Below are 25,364 nucleotides of genomic sequence, written 5' to 3'. Positions count from 1 at the left end.
TTGGACGCGTACTGTGCCAAAACAAAGGCCTACAACAGGAGACCATTGTGTTACCCAACATTTCGACAGATCCACCCTATTAAACATAACCTGAAAAGACATAGCAAACAACCAAGAATATAAAGTTAATTCCCGTAAGACTCGTCCATCCTACTCTCAGTTCCAACCATCCACGGGCAACAAACACCAAGTGAGTAGACAAGCCATGAACTGCAAAGTGATTTGCTTATTTGCCATCGCCCTCATTGTTGGGTCCTCCAGTTCCGTACATGGTCAGAATGCACCAAGTAAGTTGTCTACATTTGTTTCTTATATTACTATATTATATGTATGCGTTCATCTTGATATAAAAATTTGTCAAAGAGTATTTCATATGAGTTACTAGTTTATATGTGTGAAAGTACTTTAATAGGATATATTGTGTTATTAGAGAGTTGAAGAACAGATCTAAATCACTCATTGTAGCTCTGGCCTTTTTGTTTAGGGTTCTTGTCCTGTTGGACGGTGAACCTTCTTCCACATGCTGGCAGCTCCCCTACATTGCATGTAGAAAAAAAGGTGATATGGTTGGATGAGACCAAAGTAGAACTTTTTGGGATAAATGCAAAACACATTGCATTGGGGAAGACTAACACTGTACATCACCTTGAAAACAACATTCCCACTGTCAAACATGGTAGCAGCATCATAATGCTGTGTGGAGGCTTTTCTTCAGCAGGGGCAGGGTTAGGGATGCCGGTCAGAGTTGCTAGGAAGACGGATGGAGCTAAATACAGGTCAATCATGGAGGAAAACCTGTACAGAGGCTGCAAAAGACTTAAGACTAGGGCATAGGTATACCTTCAAGCAGGACAAGACCCTAAACATCTGGCCAGAGCTACAATGGAGGGTTAAGATAAAAGCCAGTCACTGTCCAGACCTAAATCCCAGTGAAAATCTGTCACAAGACGTGAAAATTGCTGATCACAGACGTCTCTATCCAATCTTACTGAGCGAAAGCGAGTGTGCGAAGAAGGGACAAAATGTCACCTCTAGATGTGCAAAGCTGGGAGAGACAGACCCCGAAAAGGCTGCACCAGTAATTGCAGTCAAAGGTGGTCCTACAAAGTATTGACTCACAGTGGTTGAATACAAATGCAAATCAATTTTCAGATTAATATTTTTATAACAATTAGAAAACCCTCTATCATTTCCTTTACACTCCACATATACTTTACAGTGGCATATAAATGTTTGGGCCCTCCTGGTCAAAATTACTGTTATTGTGAACAATTAAGCAAGTTGAACATTAAATTATCTCTAAAAGGCCTAAAGTTAAAGATGACCCATTTCCAGTATATAGTAATGATTTTCATTTTTTAAAAATACAAAAAGGAAAATGGGCCAATGTAAATGTTTGAGCACCCTGCATGGTTAGTACCTAGTAGCCCTCCCTTTTGAAAGTACCACAGCTTGTAAAAGTTTTTTTGTAGCCAGACAAGAGTCTTTCAATTGTTATTTGAGGGATTTTCATCCATTCTTCTATGGAAGATTCTTCCAGTTCTGTGAGATTCCTGGGCCGTCTTACTTCCTCTACTATTTTGAGGTCTAATCACAAATTTTCAATGAGGTTCAGATCAGAGGACTGTGAGGGCCATTGTAAAACCTTCAGCTTGTGACTTTTGAGGTCATCTATTGTGCATTTGCCACGTGGTTAGGATCATTATCCATTTGTAGAAGCCATCCTCTTCCTCTTCCTCTTTTCACCTTCAGCTTTTTTACATACAGTGTTATGATTGCATCAAGAATTTGTTGAAATTTAATTGAATCCATTCTTTCCTCTACCAGTGAAATGTGCCATTGGCTGCAACACAACCCCAAAACATGATTAATCCACCCCCCATGCTTAATGGTTGGGAGATGTTATTTTCCTTAAATTCTGTGCCCATTTTTCTCCACACATACTGTATCTTTGATCATTGTGGCCAAAGATTTCTATTTTAACTTCATCAGTCGACAGGACTTGTTTTCAAAATGCATCATGCTTGTTTAGACATTCGTTTGCATACTTCTGACGCTGAATTTTATGAATTTTATGGTGAGGACGCAGGAGAAGTTTTCTTCTGATGGATCTTCCATGAAGGCCATATTTGTGCAGGTGTCTCTAAACAGTAGAACAATGTACCACAACTCCAGAGTCTGCTAAAAATTTGTGAAGGTCTTTTGCAGTCAAGTGGGGGTACTGATTTGCCTCACTAGCAATCCTACAAGCAGCACTCACTGAAATTTTTCTTGGTTTTCCAGACCTTATCTTGACCTCCACTGTTCCTGGTAACTGCCATTTCTTAATTATATTTCAATCTCAGGAAAGGGCAACTTGAAAATGCTTTGCTATCTTCTTATAGCCTTCTTCTGGTTTGTGTGCCTCCACCATTTCATTTTCAGAGAGCTACGCAGCTGCTTAGAAGAACTCATGGTTGCTGTTTTTGGCACAAGGTTAGAAGAGTCTGGGTTTTAATAAAGCTGGGAAATTTGCATCACTTGGCCTTTCCTAACTATGTTGGTGAACAAGCCATAACCATAACAGGCTAATTAAGGTTTGAAATCTTGGTCAAAGTTATCTGAGCACACAAATCTCCAAGGGTACCCAAACTTTTGCATTGGCCGATTTCCCTTTTTGTAGTTTTTAAAATGTAAAAAAATTACAAAATATATACTTTTTTGCCTAAAATACAAAGGAAATCCGTCATTGTTAACTTTAAACCTTTTAGAGATCATTTCATCTTCAAGTTGCTTAACTGTTCACTATGACAGAAATTTTGACCAGGGGTGCCCAAACTTTTACATGGCACTGTAAATTTGTGGGCTTAATGTCAAAAAATGTGGAAAAGTTCACGGCGTATGAGTATTTTTTTCAAGGCACTGTATAAAGCTTTGTATAGACTTTCAGATCTCTGGTTGTCGGAATGCTGGGAGCCCCACCGATTCCTGGAATCGGGGCTTTGAAGACCCTTTTGGTAATGCAGTGATGTGCAATCATGTGCATTTCTGCTCCATTCATTCTGTATGGGACCTCCGGAGATATCGAGGGCACAGTTACATGATCTACATTCTTATGGATAGGGGATAATAATCTCCAAACTTGGTACAACTTCTTTAAGTTACCAACTTTCGGAAATGGTCTTTGTGAATAATTTTTTTCATAACCATACCATCATTCTAAGACCATTCCCGTTCGACATCTCAAGATTAGGGGGCACTGTTCACTGAAATATTGTAAGTGGTTTCTGACATGTCCAGCAGAATTGACTACTCAGGAGAGGTCTTTTTTTTTTGCCTGTAACTGTCCTGAATTTTCCGTGAGACAAAGCAAGGATGGTAAAGCTACTGTCTATGGGCTTTACTGGAGTGGACCAATAGAGTCCTGTAAGTCGCACACAGCTCCTCCCCTGCAGAGCCTCTTCTAATTTACATGTTTTACTGGACCTTATCCACAGAGTCCCTGCAACCTTGTGTTCCCCTTGACTCATCTTAACCCTTAGGGCTCCTTAAATCTTATGTATCATCCCTGTGCCACTTCCCCAACCGAACCTCTGTTACTTTATGACTCCTTCTGCCCGTCACTCTGCACCCTCCCCTGCATATGCCTACCTATCTACATTTCGCCTGACCTTCTTGATTATACCCAAACATAATCACTCCTTACAAAAAGTCCCTTCTTCCTTGTGTTTCCACCAGATCACACCCTGGTTATGGGGCCAAAAAAGTTTAGTGCCAGCCCCTGCTGAGACACATATTTAATATCGAAAGACAAAATGTCAGGCTCAGTAGGTGAGGTAGATCCTCTAAGCCTCAGGTACGGGTGGGCACACAGACACCAGGCATTGGTGCAGCAGGCAGGAAGGCACGTGGTCCATGAGGACTAGTCATGCTCAGGTATCTCAGGAAGCAGCAGGCTGGATGAAGTGGAACACAGCAGGGAAGGAAGCAAAAGGAATGTATGCAGAGAAGGAGGACAACACCAACCATAGAGGTCTAGAGTCTCAATCCCAAGACACAGATGTGTGCCTAAATGGTGTGGAGCACAACACGGGGGCAGCGGACTCAGGGGAAGGAAGCTGGACCTGTGATACCACGTGTATAACACAAGCATTGTATTTCACACGTAACGAATCGATATGTTATAGGAGCCATGTAGGTAACTTCTGATGTCTGTTTAATTATATTAATATCGGCTTAGGGAAATGAATTGTTGAAACACCAGTGTTTTATAAAGTATCTAAGTTTTATCCAGTAGCTGTCACTTAATTTCCTTTAAGTAGAAATGAGCAAAATTTGCTGAAAATTTGAATTAATCAATTTGCTTGAAATTAGCAAAAACAAAGGTTTTATTTGGACTGAATGTTCCTTATTATTCTCTATGGCCTCTGTAGACCCCTTACACCTTTCCCAAAACTCTTGTTGATTTTGAATCATAAAAAATTTTGGATATGAGGAAAATCTGATTTTTTTTTATAATATTCAAGGCAAATTCAATTTACCTCAAACCGATTAGCTCAACCCCACCTACAACCTTTACAGCTGCCGCCTGACTCTGAGCTTACCTTATATGATTTTTTTTTTTTTAATCATTTTTAGATGAAGATCAATGCTCAATTGCCCCATTTTCAAGAGTGAATTGTGGACATCCCGGCATCACAGCGGAGCAATGTATCGCCAAGAATTGCTGCTATAACGATATGGAATATGATGCCCCCTGGTGCTTCTATCCTCGCCCAAATGAAGGTAAGATTTAAAGAATTGTACAGACTAAAAACAACATCCCATGGTCTCATTGTACCAAAACATCATCTGTGGTCAATGGTTGCATGAGAACGTAGAATGCGCAAACAGCGCCATCCTTGTTCCCAGGTTGTGTCTGGTACTGCAGCTCAGCTCTTTTAACTTCAATGAGTCCAATGGACAAAGTTACTAGGGTTCTCTGAATCCGCATGTAATGGCTTCATTTTTTGGGACTTTTTGCTTTCATTATATTTCCAGTGTCCTCAATTAATGTTAATAGTTACTTATGACTTTTCTTCTTCTATAGAATGTGAATTTTGATGGACAACCCGGTCTCTGCCAATGGAAGAAATGCAATCAGACACAATTATCATCATGTTTCATATCACGGATGGAACAATCGGAGAACAATCTCTGCCTGATAAGATTTCACATCATGAAAGACTTTCACTCTTTCTAAATGGCTCTTATGTAAAGTAATAAAGATCCAACTGGAAATGTAGGCGCGTTTCGCAGTTTTTTTGAATAGAAGGTCTCAGATCAGTGGTATACATAGGAGGCCTCAAAACTCAAAATGGGTCCACTTTACAGCACCTGGTGGTACCAATGTGTTTCCCAAAGCTTGCTAGATGAACTCGTACTCTGGTGTCTATGGGCATTCGACAATACTTTCTGGGGCTTTTGCCCACCAAAATTACATGTTGAATAAGCCTGTTCCGGCCCTAACCAGGTAACCATGATTACAACTATTCCTTCCCAACATGCACAACCTCCCCATCCTGCTGATACCTCAATACTGAGCCGCTGCTGCTGTATGTGTCCCTATTACTGCACCTGCTGTGTGGCAAAAGGTCTCAGTGCCCCCACATAATAATGTCCACCACTGTGCCCCTTACAAAGTTTAATGCCTCCTTAGTGCCCACTAGATGGTAAAATTGCCCCTTAGAAAATATTAATGCCCTGCGCAAGTGCCCTAGAAAACAGCAGCCACGTTTTGCCCCCCTAGAAAATAATACTCTGAGTGCCACTATAACAATAAGTGTTCACTCAATAATGTCACAAAAGCCTCCCTTGTACATCTCTCTTGTACACAATATGATAGGCCCACAACTCCCCCATACTCAGTATAATGCCCCTACTATTCCACTCTGCACAGTATGATATCCCCACAATTCCCCCATATACAGTATGATAGGCCCACAGCTCCCCTACACACAGTATGATGCCTCCATATCTCACATATACACAGTATTCTGTTCCACACAGCTCCCCTATACACAGTATAATGCCTCTACAATACTCCCCACACTGTATGATGGCCCATTAGGTGTCACACACTCAGGGACAGTTTCAGGCAAAGTGGGGCCCTGGGCAAAAAATTAAAGTGGGGCCCCAAAATCTGCACTCAAACAATGATATACCAATACGACCACTAACCCATAACCTGTCAAATAAGTCATGTGCCCCATGGGAGTCATGTGCCCCACCAGGTATGTGTAGATGGGACGTCACCTCCTGATGCAACAATGAATGATGGCGGACAAGCACTTTAAGTTTGTAAAAAACAATTCCATTAAAGGAATTGTATGGTGAAAACAAGATATCATCTGTCCAGCGGGGGGGGGGGGGGTCCAAAAACTGGGACACACATTGATCGGCAGAACAGGGGACTGTAATCCCCATTAGAATGAGGCAGCAGTACGTGTATGAGACCGGCGCTCCATTCATTTCAAATGGGCCGCTAACCTCTGCGCTCAAAGATAGATGGATAGATAGATAGATAGATAAATAGATAGATAATAGATAGATAGATAGATAGAATGATAGATAGATAGAAGAAAGATAGATGATAGATAGATAATAGATGATAAATTATAGATAGATAGATAATAGATAGATAAATAGTGAGATAGATAGATAACAGACAGATAATACATACGTTGTCATGTGGCGTGCGCGCTGGTGAGTAGCAGTAGGCTGCTCAGAGCATGGTGCTCCCAGTATGGTTCGGCCCCAGCGGGTAGTGGGTTTGGCCCAACAACTGGTCCGACAACAGAGTGTAGGTGAAGCTTCAGAACGACGAAGGCAGGGATTACGATTGTCAAGGACGACAATAGACAAAGGAAGGGAGAGTGTATGGAAGGTGACCTGACGGACGGACGGACTTGTCTGAATAGAGAAAGGAAGGTTTGCACAGTTTAGACAGGTGTCAGTTACTCCAGTGGGAAAATAGCTGAGAAAGTGTAGTGGACGTGCAATACCTTGGGTTGACCATTAGAGGGCAGGGAGGAGTGTGAGTAAAGGACATGACATCAGCTTAGGGCTTAGGAAACCGTTGGTCATGGGGGGCGGAGTTACAGGGAACCGGAAATGATATAAATACTGAGGGAGGGTTCCAGAAAGTTCCAGTCCCCAGGGGGAGCTCAAGTGACAGAACTACGACAGTTTGTGCACTCTGAGGAAAACCAAACCAGGGGGACTGAGGAGAGAGAACGTCAGGGGGGTGGTCCTGACAGGAAAATGCCGCAGTATAGACGAGGCACCGAGGTAAAGCACACCGTATTGAAAGAGGGAGACGACTGTTCAGTAGAAGTACTGTTGGTTTACGGGCCTAAGGCGGCCACAGTGACAGATCTGACAGGAGCGTCAAAGAGTGAAGAGGGGCCGGTACGTATATGTACGTCCCCGATGTAAAGTACGTTGTGCGGGAAACGGCTCTGGAAACGGAGAGCCGATAAGTCAAGTGAGGTGAAGTGTATTGAAGTGCGGTGTACTGCGGAGGCCATCGGGTGGACGGCGAAGAGAATAAAACTTGGACCTGTTGCACCCGATATTTGCCTCCCTCGTGTCTCTGTTACATCTCTGCGCGGTAAGAAGAGGGACCACCCCCCCAGCTCGGCCCACGATCCCTACATTTGGCGTAGTCGGCAGGATCGCCACCGCTAATACGTCATCTTCTGCGGCAGGCCTGCCCAAGGAATGGAAAGAGACTCAGACTGCTTTGTGTGGATTATAAGCACCTATGGAATACAAACTACCCACCTGTGGATTACAAATTGGGAACGCTGTGGCGGATCCGCGTTGTTGGCAGAGGATCCGGGGCGGTACCAGGAGCTGTGCAGGATGGCGGTGTTACTTCGACGCCGAAGTGAGATCTAGGTGTTTGCTGTTGTCCCCAATGGACTGGGGCCCCCTCCTACGTACCCCTGGGGCCAGCGATATGTACCAGGAGGCCGGCACTCTCACATACTGGACCCTGGCAAGTGGGTGGAAAGGCCTGCCATCGCCCCACCCAGCCGAGGGAGTGGCACAGAGGAAAAGTTTGGCTGCGACTGTCTGGCGCCATTTGAGTGCTGCTTATCAGACGATATGCGACGCTGTGGATGTCGGGGCATCGGGCACCTGGAGTGGCGGTGGCGCCGGGAGGTCGAGTTACGCCAGAAAACGGCCCCCTCAGAGTCCCAGGCAGGAAACTGGATGCTGAGCGGAGAAGCGGAGCCTTTGCGGAGTCAGCGGGAGCGGACACCAAAAATATCAGTGGAGAGCCTCTCTGCAGAACCCCGGAGCCTGGAGGCAAGCACCGCCGGACGGCGGGGTGAAGAGCGGAGACTGCGTGAGGAGCCGCGTGATGACGTGACGGAGGCCGCGGCGCCGGGGAAGGTGAGAGTTCCCCCGGCCCCACCAGCAGCTCCGCAAGCGGCCCCCACCATTCAGCCGCAGTACGCGGCATCCTGTGTCCCCGAGAGCCCGGCCAAAGAGGGCGCTACCATCTGTGCTGAACTGAGCAGGGGCTCCGTTCCTAATCCCGAGTCACTCCGCCCGGTGATGTCACGCCTGGTGTCGCCGGTGCGGAACTTGTTGCTAGAAGACGCTGTTGCGTCCCCCCGGCCAGAAGTGACATCTTCCCCGAGACCGGCCGTTAACCCTGCTGTACCGGCTCCGGCTGAAACGTCAGGTGCGGCCTATCCTGCGGCCGTGGTTATGCCGGTGCTGGAGCCCGCTGCGTCCTATTTGGCAGGTCCCGTGACCCAACCTACCGAGAACACGGCTGCCCCCATCTGCCATTCGGCTCCAGCGGCTGCTGGGCCGCAGAAACCATCGGCCACCTCTGCCCTGCCCTCTTCTTCAGCGGAATCCCGCCCACTGGACTCCAGAGCTTGCGCTGTACCCTCCGTTTGGGTCGCAGAGGTTATCAAGAAAAAGAAGGCCCGGGAGCAGGAGATATGGGGCCTACTCCACTCAAAGGGGGAGGCTTGCATGGCAGTGAAGAGATCTCGGGGACGGCTGGTGTATACCAACGTCGACAAGGGGTACGGTTTCATCCGAGATAAGACTGGCCAAAAGGTATATGTGAATGTGGCCTCCATACGTCACGGCCGGGCTCTGATGGAGGGAGACTTAGTTTCATATTATAAAGAATACTGCCCCCCGCGGATATTATGCGGTGGCAGTACTGGCGGAGCCAGAAGAACACGAGCCCCCGTAAAGAGAACTGTTGAGGACACTCCCTACATCCCAGGAGCTCCACGGCTGTGGGCGCCTTGCTGCCAGCCACAAATAAGTGATTTGAACTTTCGAAAATTCGTTGCCCCGTTGTGCAAATTTCAAGGACAGATTGCGTCCGAGTTTAAAAAAAAAAAGGTTTAATATAGAAGTTTTTTTTTTTGTATTAAGCCTGGCAAAGCGGGGATGTCAAGAAAAGAGAGTGTCCATGTCAAAGGAAGGGGGGAGGATAACATATGAAGTTTTATTGTTGTATGTTGATTTTTGAAGCAATAGAAAAAGAAAAAAAAATATAAAAATGGGGTACTTGTGTTATTGTGAAGTTGTTTTGTTGTATAATATGCACAAGTAAATGCAACAGGTCTGGGTAAGAGAAGGTCTGAGGGACCAAAGGGAAGTGTGAGATCCGAAAGGGGTCTATGTGTGAAGAGGGTCTGGGAGACCGAGGTGCCGACCATGACATGTAACTGAAAGAAAGGTAAAAGAGATGGAAGATGTGAGAAAGACAGCCGTCCTAGGTCAGGTCCCCGACAACACGGACACCTCTGAAGGAGGAAAGTTGACGCCGGTAATGATCTGGTAGGTGTGAGGCCTCGATCATGGCGTACCAGACAGTGGAAGGTGACAGAAGGGGAGAGTAGGGGAAGGTACACGCCATAGAGAGAATATGGGTGTACCTAGCCCAATTTGAAAGATGCTGTCAAGTGGCGTGCGTGCTGGTGAGTAGCAGTAGGCTGCTCAGAGCATGGTGCTCCCAGTATGGTTCGGCCCCCGCGGGTAGTGGGTTTGGCCCAACAACTGGTCCGACAACAGAGTGTAGGTGAAGCTTCAGAACGACGAAGGCAGGGATTACGATTGTCGAGGACGACAATAGACAAGGAAGGGGGAGTGTAGGGAAGGTGACCTGACGGACGGACGGACTTGTCAGAATAGAGAAAGGAAGGTTTGCACAGTTTAGACAGGTGTCAGTTACTACAGTGGGAAAATAGCTGAGAAAGTGTGGTGGATGTGCAGTACCTTGGGTTGACCATTAGAGGGCAGGGAGGATTGGGAGTAAAGGACTTGACATCAGCTTAGGGCTTAGGAAACCGTTGGTCATGGGGGGCGGAGTTACAGGGAACCGGAAATGATATAAATACTGAGGGAGGGTTCCAGAAATTTCCAGTCCCCAGGGGGAGCTCAAGTGACAGGAGAACTTCGGCAGTTTGTGCACTCTGAGGAAAACCAAACCAGGGGGACTGAGGAGAGAGAAAGTCAGGGGGGTGGTCCTGACAGGAAAATACCGCAGTATAGACGAGGCACCGAGGTAAAGCACACAGTATTGAAAGAGGGAGACGACTGATCAGTAGAAGTACTGTTGGTTTACGGGCCTAAGGCGGCCACAGTGACAGATCTGACAGGAGCGTCAAAGAGTGAAGAGGGGCCGGTACGTATATGTACGTCCCCGGTGTAAAGTACGTTGTGCGGGAAACGGCTCTGGAAACGGAGAGCCGATAAGTCAAGTGAGGTGAAGTGTATTGAAGTGCGGTGTACTGCGGAGGCCGTCGGGTGGACGGCGAAGAGAATACAACTTGGACCTGTTGTACCCGATATTTGCCTCCCTCATGTCTCTGTTACATCTCTGCGTGGTAAAAAGAGGGACCACCCCCCCAGCTCGGCCCACGATCCCTACAGTGAGATAGACTGATAGATGATAGAGAGATAAATAGAGAATAGGTAGATAATAGATAAATAATAGATAGATAAATAATTGATAGATAGATATCAGTGAGATATATAATTAGTGCCTTGCACGTGTAGCTTACAATAGATCTATTAACCTAACAAATAAATGAAAAATAAAACGATGTGGGGTCCCCCCATTTCTTATAACCAGCAAAGGTAAAGTAGACTGTATGATGGCCCCACAGTTGTCTCTACAGTTTATGATGACCCCTACAGTGTATGATGGACCCCTTTATAGCCCTCGCTATGTTTGATGTCCTGCACAGTAGCTCCACACTTTATGATGGCCCCCTTAGTAGCCCTTACTCTGTATGGTGGCCCACAGTAGCCCCCCACAGTGTATGATGGCCCCCTTGTATTCCCCTTGCAGTATGATGACCCCAGAAGCAGCTTCCACACTGTATGATGGCCTCACAGTAGTCCCCATAGCAGTCCCCATACTCTATGATGGCCCCTTTAGTAGCGCTCACACTGTATCCTGGTTCCCTTAGTAACCCCCACACTGTATGATGGCCCTATATAACCTCCAATCTGTATGAGGGTCCTCTTAGTATATCCCACCCTGTATGTGAGCCCCCTTTGTAGCCCCCACAGTGTATCATGGGCTTCTCATAATATTAAAATAAAAAAAATAGGCAAATTATAATTGCGTTCTGTCAGTGGTGACCTGGCAGGTCTAAAATGTATATCATGGACAGGCTTAGTGCAAGCCATTCCGCTTACCAAATCCCAGGGGTTGCCCTAACTTTCACCCTTTAACCCCTATACAGGGATATGGGCTTAAACAGAGGCCCTTGGCATGGGGCCGCAGAAAAAGCTGCTGTTCGGTGGAGCAGGCTGGCAGGAATGGTGAGGTGGCTGTGTCAGAATCAAGAGGACATGAGAGGTACAAAATCATAAGAATAGTCAGAAACACAAGCCGAGGTCAAAACAAGGAGCAAAACAGAAAGGACTGAACCAGAGAAGAACAGGCGGCTTCCAGATGTGAGCTGGAAGCCTAAGTAGTGCGTGGTGCTATCCTAGGACGATTGTCACTTGGGGTAAAATCATGCCGTCCGGTGGCTGATACGTGTGTTCTAAACTCCGTAGAATGTTCTGACGTTGGCGAGTTGCGGCTGGGCGGGTTTTGACCTCATGGTTTGCTTTTTTTTACGGAGCTGAACCAAAAAACAAGCCGGACTGCCCATCACTAATTTAGGGGGTCCGTTCTTGCCTATATTACTCTACGGCTTTTCAAGCAACCTAAACAGAAAAGTGGCCACATTTAAGCTCAATTGTATTTCTGAGTTCTTCTAGACGGGTAACTTTGGTGGCATCTATACCTGTCACCAATATAATGGTGGATTTGATGTAAGCCAAATTATGCAAACCAGGAGGTTGTAGTAGATATTTTTGAGGCAAGGCTTAAAAAAAGAAACCTTTGGCAATAGATTTTTTTACAGATTCATCCTTAAAATATTGAATATTAATCCCTGATAGCTATGATTTAATTCTGGCCCTTTGTGACTCTCCTCCACCCCTGGCATTTGGGCACATACCGGATAAGAAGTCTATGGAGATCCATCATATTAACGGCTCCTCCTGTTACGAGGAGGCATTATCAAAAAAATAAAATTGTCTCACTATTTGAGTCAAGAAACCTTGCTCCATCTGCGTCATAGGATATTGACTCTCACCGTCCTCGGCTACGCAATACAGTCCTTTCGTAACACTTTTTGGGCTGCTTCGAATCACAGGAACTTCCCACCCAATATAATATTGAAATTGGCAGCTTCTTAGCTGAGATTAGATGGTGACTCACTGGGCCTGATTCGTGCCAAAACAAAGACCAACCACCAGAGACCATTGTGTTAGCCAACATTTCGGAAGACCCACCCTGTGGATGTGGACCGATAAGACCTAGCAAACAACAACCAAAGAATATAAAGTGATCCCCCTGGAGAATCGTCCATCCTGCACTCTATTCCACGGGCAAGAACAAGTGAGGAGACCAGCCATGAATTACAAGGTGTTTTGTTTATTTGCCATCGCCCTCATTGTTGGGTCCTTCAGCTCCGTACATGGACAGGCTGCGCTCAGTAAGTAAAATATAGTATTATGTCCAGCTAGTTTTAAAGGAGCCTTAAAGGAGGTTCCCTAGATTTGTCTGATATCGTACACCATATGTTTCACTGGAAAATCCATGTTCAAATAATACATTTGGGAATTATGGGTTAATGAAAAAAGGGGGTCCAACCACTCAAGGTCATCATCCATAAGCCAGAGTGAAGAGCAGCTAGAAAGAGGGTCTTTTGCTCTGGAGGATCTGTAACATTGGTGCCCTATATTTTTAGCCCAATGATTCTTATAGGCGGTAAGTGCAATTCTTTGGTTCCCCTGCGGAGGCACTGTGGGCAAAACAAAGAGTTTCTACCAGGTTCTCTAAAAGATTTAGGATGATCACTGTTTTTTTTTAACTTACAAAGAAGTTAACAAAATAAAATGGGGGAAAAGGAGAAGATGTTGAGATAAAGAGATAAGGAAAAACTTCTGAAAAAAAGAATTAAGAGGAAGGACCAATGGGCCCAGTTCAGTTCTAGGTGTCAAACTGTGTTGACTCTAGTTTTTGAAAGTGGCAAAAGCTCCTGAGATAACACAATAGAACTACGTGTTGTTGAATAAAAGAAATAAAAACATTTTGAAAAAAAAAAATATATATTTTTTAACATCTTTTAGCATAAGCAAATAGGTCATTCCTTGCTTAGTGATATAAAAGTCCCTTCTCCAACAAGGAATATATACTAGATTTTTTTCCAAAAAATTTTTTTGACAATTTTTTTTAACATTTTTCCTGCTGTTTTTTTTTTTAATCCAAATCCAAACTAGTCAGGAGTCTTTATTTTCCCTGTAAGTGGGGTTAAAATGTCAGCCCCAGTTACAGGGGAAATCAACATTATATATGGATTATCATGTGCAAAATGAAAAAAAAAAAAAATACTTAATTAAATATAATAAGAAAAATGCCATTGATAACCCGAACCATAGCTTCCAGCTCTGCTCCTAAGGACCCCAAACCATATATTACCAATATTAAAAATAAAACATTTTAAAAAAAAAACTTTTTTAAGCTTTTTTCACATTTTTCTTCTTGATATCACCAGAAAAAATTTGAATATAAAAATATGTATCACAAAATATTCTCAAAACATTGTACTGCACAAAAAAGTTCTAGCTTTCAAGCCCCACTACTTTATACCTGTTTAATTAATGGAAAAAGTCTTGATGCAAACCATGCCTTCAAGAAAAAATGGATGCTCACTTGACTGCTGTTAAAAGTTTTCAAGGGAGGTGAATATTGGTAAGCTCAATTTAACCTCATATACAGGGACTTTAAACAATATTTAGATTGTATTACACTGTTTTTTTTTTTTACTTAACTGCATGTATTTGGGATAAAAATCATCTTTGCAATTCAGTTTCATGAAAAGAGCTCAGAAAAGGAGAGATAAAAGAAAATTACAAATTCTCCCATCAGGCTATAATAAGGAGCTCACTGACGGTTTCTCTGTTAACTCTTTCTGCAGCACAGTACAGCACTATAGAAGGCAAATGAGTCAATATTCTTAATGAAATCTGAATGTAAATATGGTATTCAGCTCCAAATAAATGCATTTAAGTAAAAAAAAAAGTCCATAAACATGAACAACTCCTTTAATCTTTGTCTTATAATATGGAAAGACTTCACATAAGTCATTATTTTGGGAAAGTCTTTTTTTTCTTAAAGTCAAGACCAGTGGTGCAACTTGGTCTTGGTCAACTTGGTTGAACCACTTTAGAATAAAATGGCAAAAAATGTCAGCATATAGTTTCACTTAGGTAATGCTTAAGTAAAACTCATATTTGCCAAATTGCTATTTTTTTTCATAACCTCACCTCCTTTTACCACCCAAGCACCGGGTAGTGGGAATCAGCGAGGGGCAGAATCATAGTAGGTTCAGAAGTTGCCAATGGTCTGTTTGGCCGAAATAATAAGAAAAATACCTTTAAAGCCCATGATAGTTGTGGGCTCTGCTGTACATTTTTCATTGGGTCCTGTTATCATCAATTCGGACCACCGATCTTAGTTTACTCATGACGTCATGCATGGAAAATGTTCAAGGGAAGTCTTCCCTTTTTCGAAAGTCTCCTGAATGATCTGGAAGTTGGAAGGATGGTAAAACTTCTGCATATGGGCCACTCTAGATTGGGGCAATAGAGCCCCAGGCTTCCCCCCCTCCAAAGTATCCTTACTTACCACACTGTTTCCAGAGCCTTCTATAATCTGTATCTACCACCAACCAACTTTATCCCGCAGGTCCCTCTCTGATTTATGTCATCCTAAAAAAGTTACCCGTCTCCTGATGTTTTTAATTATTATCTTAATATAGATTTACGAAGTTAAAGAGGACCTGTGACTTGCTCAAAAAATGTTGTTAAATAATTTGTAAAAATCCCTGCGCTCCCCTGATTCTTGTGTTTTTTTCCGTTTTGCTCTGCATCGCTCCATTGCAGAGATATTCACATTTGTGTCTTCTGGAACGCAGTATGTGAAATCTCTGCTTGTAGTACAACTGAGTGTTTCTCCAGAGTGCTTTCAATCCTCCCTACCATTCACTGACAATCACAGCTCAGCTGCATTGTAGACTGCTAGCTGTGACTGGCATCATCTGAAAGGGAGGATAGAAAGCGCATGTTCCCCATTGAAGACTCTGAAGAAACGTCCAGTTGGACTAGAAGCAAAGGTTTCACATAGTGTGCTCCAGAAGAAACAAATGTGAATATCTTTGCAAAGGAGTGACACAGAGCAAAACAGAACAGAGTGTCAGAATCAGAGGACTACCGGGATTTTTAGGAGCAATTTCAATCGAACTTTTGGAGAAAATGACAGGTCCTCTTTAATTTAGTAAAACACAAATGTTCTATCAAGTCTCATTCAGCTACTATAATTTGACTTCCTATTAGCTTTACAGCTGCAGCCTGACACTGATCTTATATATGCAGTCATATGTAAAAGTTTGGGCACCCCTGTTAATGTTAACCTTTTTCCTTTATAACAATTTTGGTTTTTGCAACAGCTATTTCAGTTTCATATATCTAATAACTGATGGACTCAGTTATATTTCTGGATTCAAATGAGGGTTATTGTACTAACAGAAAATGTGCAATCTGCATTTAAACAAAATTTGATTTGTGCAAAAGTATAGGCACCCTTATCATTTTCTTGATTTGAACACTCCTAACTACTTTTTACTGACTTCCTGAAGCACTAAATTGGTTTTGTAACCTCATTGAGCTTTGAACTTCATAGCCAGGTGTAACAAATAATGAGAAAAGGTATTTAAGGTGGCCACTTGCAAGTAGTTCTCCTATTTGATTCTCCTATGAAGAGTGGCATCATGGGCTCCTCAAATCAACTCTCAAATGATCTGAAAACAAAGATTATTCAACATAGCTTTTCAGGGGAAGGATACAAAAAGTTGTCTCAGAGATTTAACCTGTCAGTTTCCACTGTGAGGAACATAGTAAGGAAATGGAAGAACACAGGTGCAGTTCTTGTTAAGCCCAGAAGTGGCAGGCCAAGAAAAATATCAGAAAGGCAGAGAAGAAGAATGGTGAGAACAGTCAAGGACAATCCACAGACCACCTCCAAAGACCGGCAGCATCATCTTGCTGCAGATGGTGTCACTGTGCATCGGTCAACAATACAGAGCACTTTGCACAAGGAGAAGCTGTATGGGAGAGTGATGCGAAAGAAGCCGTTTCTGCAAGCACGCCAAAAACAGAGTCGCCTGAGGTATGCAAAAACACATTTGGACAAGCCAGTTACATTTTGGAAGAAGGTCCTGTGGACTGATGAAACAAAGACTGAGTTGTTTGGTCATACAAAAAGGCGTTATGCATGGAGGCTAAAAAACACAGCATTCCAAGAAAAACACTTGTTACCCACAGTAAAATTTGGTGGAGGTTCCATCATGCTTTGGAGCTGTCTGGCCAGTGCCGGCACCGGGAATCTTGCTAAAGTTGAGGGTCGCATGGATTCAACTCAGTATCAGCAGATTCATGACAATAATGTGCAAGAATCAGTGACGAAGTTGAAGTTACGCAGGGGATAGATATTTCAGCAAGACGATGATCCAAAACACTGCTCCAAATCTACTCAGGCATTCATGCAGAGGAACAATTACAATGTTCTGGAATGGCCATCCCAGTCCCCAGACCTGAATATCATTGAACATCTGTGGGATGATTTGAAGCGGGCTGTCCATGCTCGGCGACCATCAAACTTAACTGAACTGGAATTGTTTTGTAAACAGGAATGGTCACAAATACCTTCATCCAGGATCCAGGAACTCATTAATAGCTACAGGAAGTGACTAGAGGCTGTTATTTTTGCAAAAGGAGGATCTATGAAATATTAATGTCACTTTTATGTTGAGGTGCCCATACTTTTGCACCGGTCAAATTTTGTTTAAATGCAGATTGCACATTTTCTGTTAGTACAATAAACCTCATTTGAATCCAGAAATATAACTGAGTCCATCAGTTATTAGATATATGAAACTGAAATAGCTGTTGCAAAAACCAAAATTGTTATAAAGAAAAAAGGTTAACATTAATAGGGGTGCCCAAACTTTTACATATGACTGTATATTTTTTTCCATTTTTCAGCTGAGCGGCAATGTACTGTTGAACCAGTCGCAAGAGTAAATTGTGGACGTCCCGGCATCACACCAACTGAATGTTTCAACAAGGGTTGCTGCTATAACAACATGAACCCAGACGCCATCTGGTGCTACTACGCTCAGCCAGATGATGGTAAGATTTATAGAATCATATGGACTCTAAAACGATTTCTATTCTTTCAAAATATGAGGATAGGTTGGAACATTTTTATAATGTGAAAACAATCTTTGTATTTATTGGTAACCACAAAAGAAAATGCGGACGGCACTGCTGTTACCATGTATGTGCTGGTGATGTACGGCTATCAGAAGACCAACAAACCAGGATCCCGGGTGCTTGACCTCGAAGGGAATGCGTCTTGAAATCTTTATAGAAGAAAGGGGTCGCACTCAACGGGATGAATTTTCAAAATTTATTGACACATTTGTTACATGTCAAGGTCGGAAGGGTGACTTCCAGAGTGCAAAAGGCTGACAACGACCGTTTCGCGCTGCTCATGCGCTTCAACGGGTATTTATTGCTAATTTACAGTGGTTGTAAAAGGGCGGAAGGAAAAGGCGCCACTCTGATCCCCTGGTTGTGCCAGGTACTGCAGCTCATCCCTATTCACTTCAATGAGGCTGTGCTACATTATCAAAGTGAACGAACAAGGGTTTAGCTTTTTGGGGAGTAAAAAGAAGCAAAGTTTATGGGTTTTTTTTGTTCAATTATGTTTATTGTTCCAATGCATCCAAATCTATGAAGTAATGCTTTTTGGTTACGTATCCTGTGTCCTTGTTAATTATTGCTTTTCTCCCATAGAATGCCTATTGTAATCGGATTTTGATGGACAACCTGGTCTCTGCCAGTGGAAGAACACCATAAGACTCGATCCTCATCATGTTTCACATCTACTTTCCCTTTTTCTAAATGTATATAAAGCAAGGCACTTATGTAAAGTAATAAAGCTACAATTGGATATGTAGACGCGTTTCGCAATTTTTTTTTTATTTCTAATATGTAACTCTTTAGATTCTCAGATCAGTGGCAAACAAAGGGGACCACGGCACAAAAAACAAAATGGGTTCCCTATTATTATGTCAATTTTTGTCATCCAAAACATGACCCTTTGGGGCGAATTTCACAATCTCTTGTTTACATATATAAGGCTGTAGAAATTGGATTTGTACCAGTTTGGTGGCCAGTCCCCGGACCTCACCGTCCGACCTTGGACTGCGAATGTCGGACATGTGAAACCGACTTTACCCAGAAATCGCTCAGCGCCATGCTGACGTCAGCTGTTATCCCTCAAAGGGCAGAACAATAATAAAGAAGAGTTCTACGGGAATGAAAAAATGAGAATAGAAAAATCATCTACTGTACTTTTATTTTTCACAAACAGCTCCATTATGGACTATTTATGGTATTTCAAATCAGCCCGATTTAAGTAAATGGAGCTATGCTGCAGTGCCATAGTTATCCTATGGGGGGCGCTGTTTCAGTTAAAAATAATTACTAATTTATTAATCACTAGTAATTTTGATGTACAAAAATCAGCAGGTCACAAGTTACTTTGAGGCTATGTGCACACGCTGCAGATTCACCAGCGGATTTTTCCGTGCGGATCCGCAGGCAAATTGACCTGCGGTTTTACCTGCGGTTGGCTTGCGGTTTTCCACTGCGGTTTGACACCTGGACAATGGAATAGGTGGCAAATCGCAGCGTAATCCGCAGAAAAAATTGACATGTCAATTCTTTCTGCGGATTTAAAACCGTTGCTTTTCCGCAGTGAAAAAACTGCAGCATGTGCAGAGCGGATTGTAAATCCCATAGACTTATGTAGCAATGGCCCGGATTGGGGGGTGGTCCACTGCTTACCGCGCACAGACGTCACAGACAACAGATGGAGGCAGATTTTGCTTGTAACAGGTCCGAGTTTATTGGCCGTCCTCCTGACGACCGTAGCCATACACCGCAGCTCCTTTACAGCTCTCCGTATTCAGGCCGGGTACCTTCACTTTCCTCCAGTCGTAGAGACGTTCCTCGCGGATCTTTCGCTGGGGCTGTCCTAGATCTATCTACCGCCAGCGCTTTACCTGTCCGAGGTCGTCGTCCAATCGGGACCCCGGGCCTCGTCTGTCCTGTGGTTCTTTGTGTCAGGAGCCACTCCTCTGACTGTCTCCTCCTGTCAGTCCCCTGGTCGAGCTCTCCACCGTTGTCAGTCCTTCGTACTGAGTCCTGTCCTATTTATCCCCTTCCTCTGGAATTTCCCTCCTGGGTTCCTATCTCCCTGCCCCCCATGACTAAGTGGTTTCGTAGCCCTAAGCTGCTGACAAGTCCTCTTCTCACGCTCCCCCCTGCCATCTTGTGGTCACATCTAGGTACTGCACTCCTATTCCAATTTCCCCCAGCTGTTTCCCTTCTATTATTATAAAGGTCCATCTATAGTGCACAAACCATCCCTTCTCCCTTCAGTCAAGTCTGTCCGTCAAGTCACCTTCCCCACACTCTCCCTTCCTTTGCCTATTGTTGTCCCCGACAATCATACTCCCTACCTACGTCGTCCTGAAGCTTGCCCACTGTCTGTTGTCGGACCGGTTGTTGGGCCAAACCCGCCACACGCGGGGGCCGAATCAAACCGGGAGCACCATCCTCCGAGCAGCCTACTGCTACTCGCCAGCGTGCACGCCACGTGCCAACTTCTTTCAAGTTGGCAAAGTCCACCCGGACTACTCTACGGCGTGTACCTCCCACTACTCTCTCCTTCTGTTACCTTCAACTATCCGGAACGCCATGACCGATGCCTTTTTGCCTACCAGGTCATCGTTAGCGCCCGCCTATCCTTTTGGGGTGTCCGTGGTGTCGGGGACCTGACTCACGGTCCGCTGCCTGGTTCACTCTCTCGTCTGTTTGTCCATCAAATTGAAAAGAGTCAAGGTCGGCGTTTTTATCCTTCCCTGTACCTGGGACCTGTTACACATTTTTATACATACTACACATTAAATCAACTTGTTAGCATACCGTTACCTCTACTTTAATAACAGTATGAGTTACTCAACAGGAGTAACCCCTTTTTCTTGTCTTCTTTTTTTTTTTGTGTTTTTTTTTCCTTTCAACACAACATTTTAAAACAGAACAGGAATACTCCCCCTTCCTTTAACATGAGCACTTTCTCCCCCGCATCCCCGCTAGGACAGGAGAAAACAATAAACAACAAAAAACAAAAACATTTTCCTTCACTGGAACACGAAACTGTCCTCTAGGCCTGCCCAACTGTGCATCGAAATCCCGGTAGTCCGGGCCATCTCCTGATAGCCGGTGTTATGCCGATAGTAGGGGGCTCCACAGCCATGGAGCTCCCGGGATGCTGGGAGTGTCTTTGGGAGTCCCTTTTTTTACGGGGCGCGTGGCCTTCGGGTTCGACGTTCACGGCTACCGCATAATAGCCGCGGGGACAGTACTCTTTATAGTATGACACCAAGTCCCCCTCCCGCAAAGCCCGGCCGTGACGGATGGAAGTCACGTTAAGATATACCTTTTGGCCAGTTGCGAGGTCTCGAATGAACCCGTATCCCTTCTCCAGGTTGGTATACACGAGCTGCCCGGTTGATTGGGAAGCCGCCATGCCAGCCTCTTCTTTTTCGTGGAGCAGGCTCCAGATCTCCCGCTCTCGGGCCTTCTTCTTCTCTATGACCTCCGCAACCCATACGGAGGGTCTGGTGTAGGCCACGGAGTCCGGTGGGCGGGACGCGGCCGCGGTCAAGAGCGGGGCAGGGGCGGCCACAGATTCCGGCGGCCCAGCAGCCACTGGGTCCAGGCGACGGGCAGGAGCAGCCACGGGTCCCGGTGGGTAGGCCGCAGAGCCTGACAAGCAGGCCGCAGCCGACTCCAGGAGTGAAGTAGATGCGGCCGCGGGGCAGGCCGCAACCGGAGTCGCAGACGGGGCCAGAGTGGCGGCAGGCTTTGGTGGATAGGCCGCCGCCTCAAGGTGGAACGTGGCAGGGACGGCCACAGGTGGGTTCCGCACCGGCAACACAGGACGTAGCGCCGCCGGGCGGGGTGGCTTGGGGACATGGGCCGAGGCGTTGCTCAGTCTGGCGGAGGCCGCAAAGCCCTCTGCAGCCGGGCTCACTGGGAAGCAGGAGGCTGCATGGCGGGGGCCGGGGGACCTCTCACCTTCCACAATGCCGCGGCCTCTGGCAGGCCACACCGCAGCTCCTCTCGTAACCTCCGATCTTCACCCTGCCGTCTGGCAGGGCTGGCCTCCAGGCTCATTGGTCCCACGGGGAGGCTCCCAGGTGATGTCTTCGGCGGCTGCTCCAGCAGGGCCCGCAGTCGCTCCTCTTCTCCAACCGATGTCTGGGGTGCTGTCAGTGGCTCCAAGGGGCAGGTCTCCCGACGAGATTCGACCTCTTGACACCACCGCCATTCCAGGCATCCGAGACCGCGGCAGCTGCAACGTCGCATCCCGTCCGGTGTACAGCAGTTGGATGGCGCCAAACAGCCGCAGCCGGTCTTCCCACCTGGGCCACTCCCGTTCTTGGGTGGGGCGGTGGTTGGCTTCTCCACCCATTTTCCTGGGTCCAGCATGAGGGGGCAGATTTGATGTAACCCCAGATTGTCCAGTACAGCTGCAAACACCTGTGCCTCTTCCTGGCATTGGAGTACCATAGCCAAGTTGTCCTGCTTTTGTACCGCCCCGGATCTTCTGACGACGGCCAATGATCCGGAGCAAAGTCTCAAATTTGTAATCCACAGGTGAGCAATTCAAGTCCTTTTAGGTACTTCTGCTGCAGGCCTGCCGCTGAAGTAGTAGTATAAGCGGCGGCTATCCTGCCGACTACGGCAAATGGCCCGGATTGGGGGGTGGTCCACAGCTTGCCGCGCACAGACGACACAGACAACAGACGGAGGCAGATTTTGCTTGTAACAGGTTCGAGTTTATTGGCCGTCCTCCTGACGACCGTAGCCATACACCGCAGCTCCTTTACAGCTCTCCGTATTCAGACCCGGGTACCTTCACCTTCCTCCAGTCATAGTGACGTTCCTCGCGGATCTTTTGCTGGGGCTGTCCTAGACCTATCTACTGCCAGCGCTTCACCTGTCCGAGGTCGTCGTCCAATCGGTACCCCCGGGGCCTCGTCTGTCCTGTGGTTCTTTGTGTCAGGGGCCACCCCCCTGACTGTCTCCTCCTGTCAGTCCCCTGGTCGAGCTCTCCACCGTTGTCAGTCCTTCGTACTGAGTCTTCTCCTCCTGAGCTCTTCCAGGGACAAGTCCTAGCCTGGAACCCTGTCCTGTCCTATTTATCCCCTTGGTCGGGAATTTCCCTCCTGGCTTCCTATCTCCCCGCCCCACATGACTAAGCAGTTTTGAAGCCCTAAGCTGCTGACAAGTCCTGTTCTCATGCTCCCCCCTGCCATCTTGTGGTCAAATCTAGGTACTGCACTCCTATTCCACTTTCACCCAGCTGTTTCCCTTCTATTATTAAAAAGGTCCATCTATAGTGCACAAACCATCCCTTCTCCCTTCAGTCAAGTCTGTCCGTCAAGTCACCTTCTCCACACTTACATGGTACTGTACACTGTCTGCAGAACTGCTGTGGATCCTCAGAGGCCAATCCGCTGCGGATCCGCAGCAGAATCCACAGCATGTGCACATACCCTTAGACAAACTCTTGACATCATCTATCTTGGGTTGACCACACAACATACGTATCCCTCAGCCAACACCAAGATTGTAGAGTACTCAACACATGTGGACAGGGGACCAAGATAAACAGAGGTCACGTAAGAGTCTTATCCAGTCCTGTCCTAGTCATGGTGCAATGATTTCCTGAGCAGACCCATTGGAATTGATACTACAGGGTGGGCCATTTCTATGGATACACCTAAATAAAATGGAAATGGTTGGTGTATCAACTTCCTGTTTGTGGCACATTAGTATATGGGAGGGGGGAAACTTTTCAAGAAGGGTGGTGACCATGGCGGCCATTTTGAAGTCGGCCATTTTGGATCCAATTTTATTTTTTTTCAATGGGAAGAGGGTCATGTGACACATCAAACTTATTGAGAATTTAACAAGAAAAACAATGGTGTGCTTGGTTTTAGCGTAGCTTTATTCTTTCATTAGTTATTTACAAGTTTATGACCATCGCAGAAGAAAAGCTAGCACAGGCTTCCAGTATACGTTGTTTCAGATGCTGCACATCTCGTACCTTTACAGCATAGACAATTGCCTCCAGATGACCCCAAAGATAAAAGTCTAAGGGGGTCAGATCGGGAGACCTTGGTGGCCATTCAACTGGCCCACGACGACCAATTAACTTTCCAGGAAACTGTTCATGTAGGAATGCTTGAACCTGACACCCATAATTGATGGTTTGGTGTGGTATATGGGGTACAAAGATAGTGGGGCCATTCTTCATCAGTGGAAACCTCAATGCCACTGGATATCTGAAATTGCTCCATGATGATGTGTTGCCCTCTTTATATACTGAAGATGGCACGTTCCCTAAGTTTTTCCAGCTAGATGGTGCACCACCACTTTATGGGTGTCAGGTCCGAGCATTCCTACAAGGAATCTGACCCCCTGAGACTAGCATTTCTTCTGCGATGTTGCTATCAGTGTGTCAAGAGTGGGAGAAGACAGTTGCATTGACAATCCAACACAATGGGCAGCACTTTGAACACATTTTATAAGTGGTCATAAACTTGTAAATAACTCATGAAAGAATAAAGTTACGTTAAAACCAAGCACACCATTGTTTTTCTTGTGAAATTCTCAATAAGTTTGATGTGTCACATGACCCTTTTCCCATTGGAAAAAATAAAGTTGGATCCAAAATGGCCGACTTCGAAATGGCCGCCATGGTCACCACCCATCTTGAAAAGTTTCCCCCCTCCCATATACTAATGTGCCACAAACAGGAAGTTGATATCACCAACCATTCCCATGTTATTTAGGTGTATCCATATAAATGGCCCACCCTGTAGAGATGAGTGAATCAATGTGATGCAAATTCATTTGCAACCATCAATTTTCACAAAGCAGAAGATTGCATGAGCCAGAAATGGTTTTCATGACCTCATGAGTGGCCAAGCATGTATCTCTATATTGCTTTACAGTTATTACATCACAGGGAATAGCACAGCCAATCAAGGAAGATCGTCATATCCTGTATAAAAGCCAAGGCAGGGAATGCAGCAGTCATTTGGGGTGAATCTGGATACTGAGATGAACAAAGATAGGGTGATTGTAACGAATGGAAGTGGAGGCAGAGATGGTGAAGTTCACATTCGTTTTTATTTTTTAAGTGGAACCTCGGGACCACGGTCCAGGGGGCTCCGAAGGGGGCGTGACTAGTGAGCCTCGGGTACCCGTAGTAAAGCACCTCTGACAGGGCCAGAATGGAATACCTAGAGGACACAGGTGCTACCTCAAGTTAGACCCCGAACACTTGGCCGCTGTACCAGCGGGACCAAAAGGGATAACAGTAGTTACAGCAGAGTCCGTAATGAGCCGGGTCCTGGATCTGGGTAGATGGTAAGGAGTCAGTTCCAGTGACCTTCACACAGTCCTCAGATACGGATAGCTATTGGCGGAACGGGATAGCTTAAGCCCAGATGGTTGCAGATATAACCAGGAAGCACAGGATACTGATATGCTGTGGAGACAGAGAGCATTAGACAAGGCAC

General features: G+C 45.5%; 1 pseudogene; it reads left to right on the top strand.

The window, feature by feature from the left end:
- LOC141091555 (uncharacterized) overlaps positions 1 to 18,053 on the top strand; it is a 53,857-nt pseudogene extending 35,804 nt beyond the window's left edge.
- The last annotated feature ends 7,311 nt before the right edge of the window (positions 18,054 to 25,364 follow it).

Source organism: Dendrobates tinctorius, unplaced genomic scaffold (assembly GCF_039654945.1).
Source record: "Dendrobates tinctorius isolate UK_male_01 unplaced genomic scaffold, ASM3965494v1 ptg000054l, whole genome shotgun sequence".
Lineage (NCBI taxonomy): Eukaryota > Metazoa > Chordata > Amphibia > Anura > Dendrobatidae > Dendrobates > Dendrobates tinctorius.
Note: the sequence above shows the minus strand (reverse complement) of the source record. Positions and strands in the feature narration are given on the sequence as shown.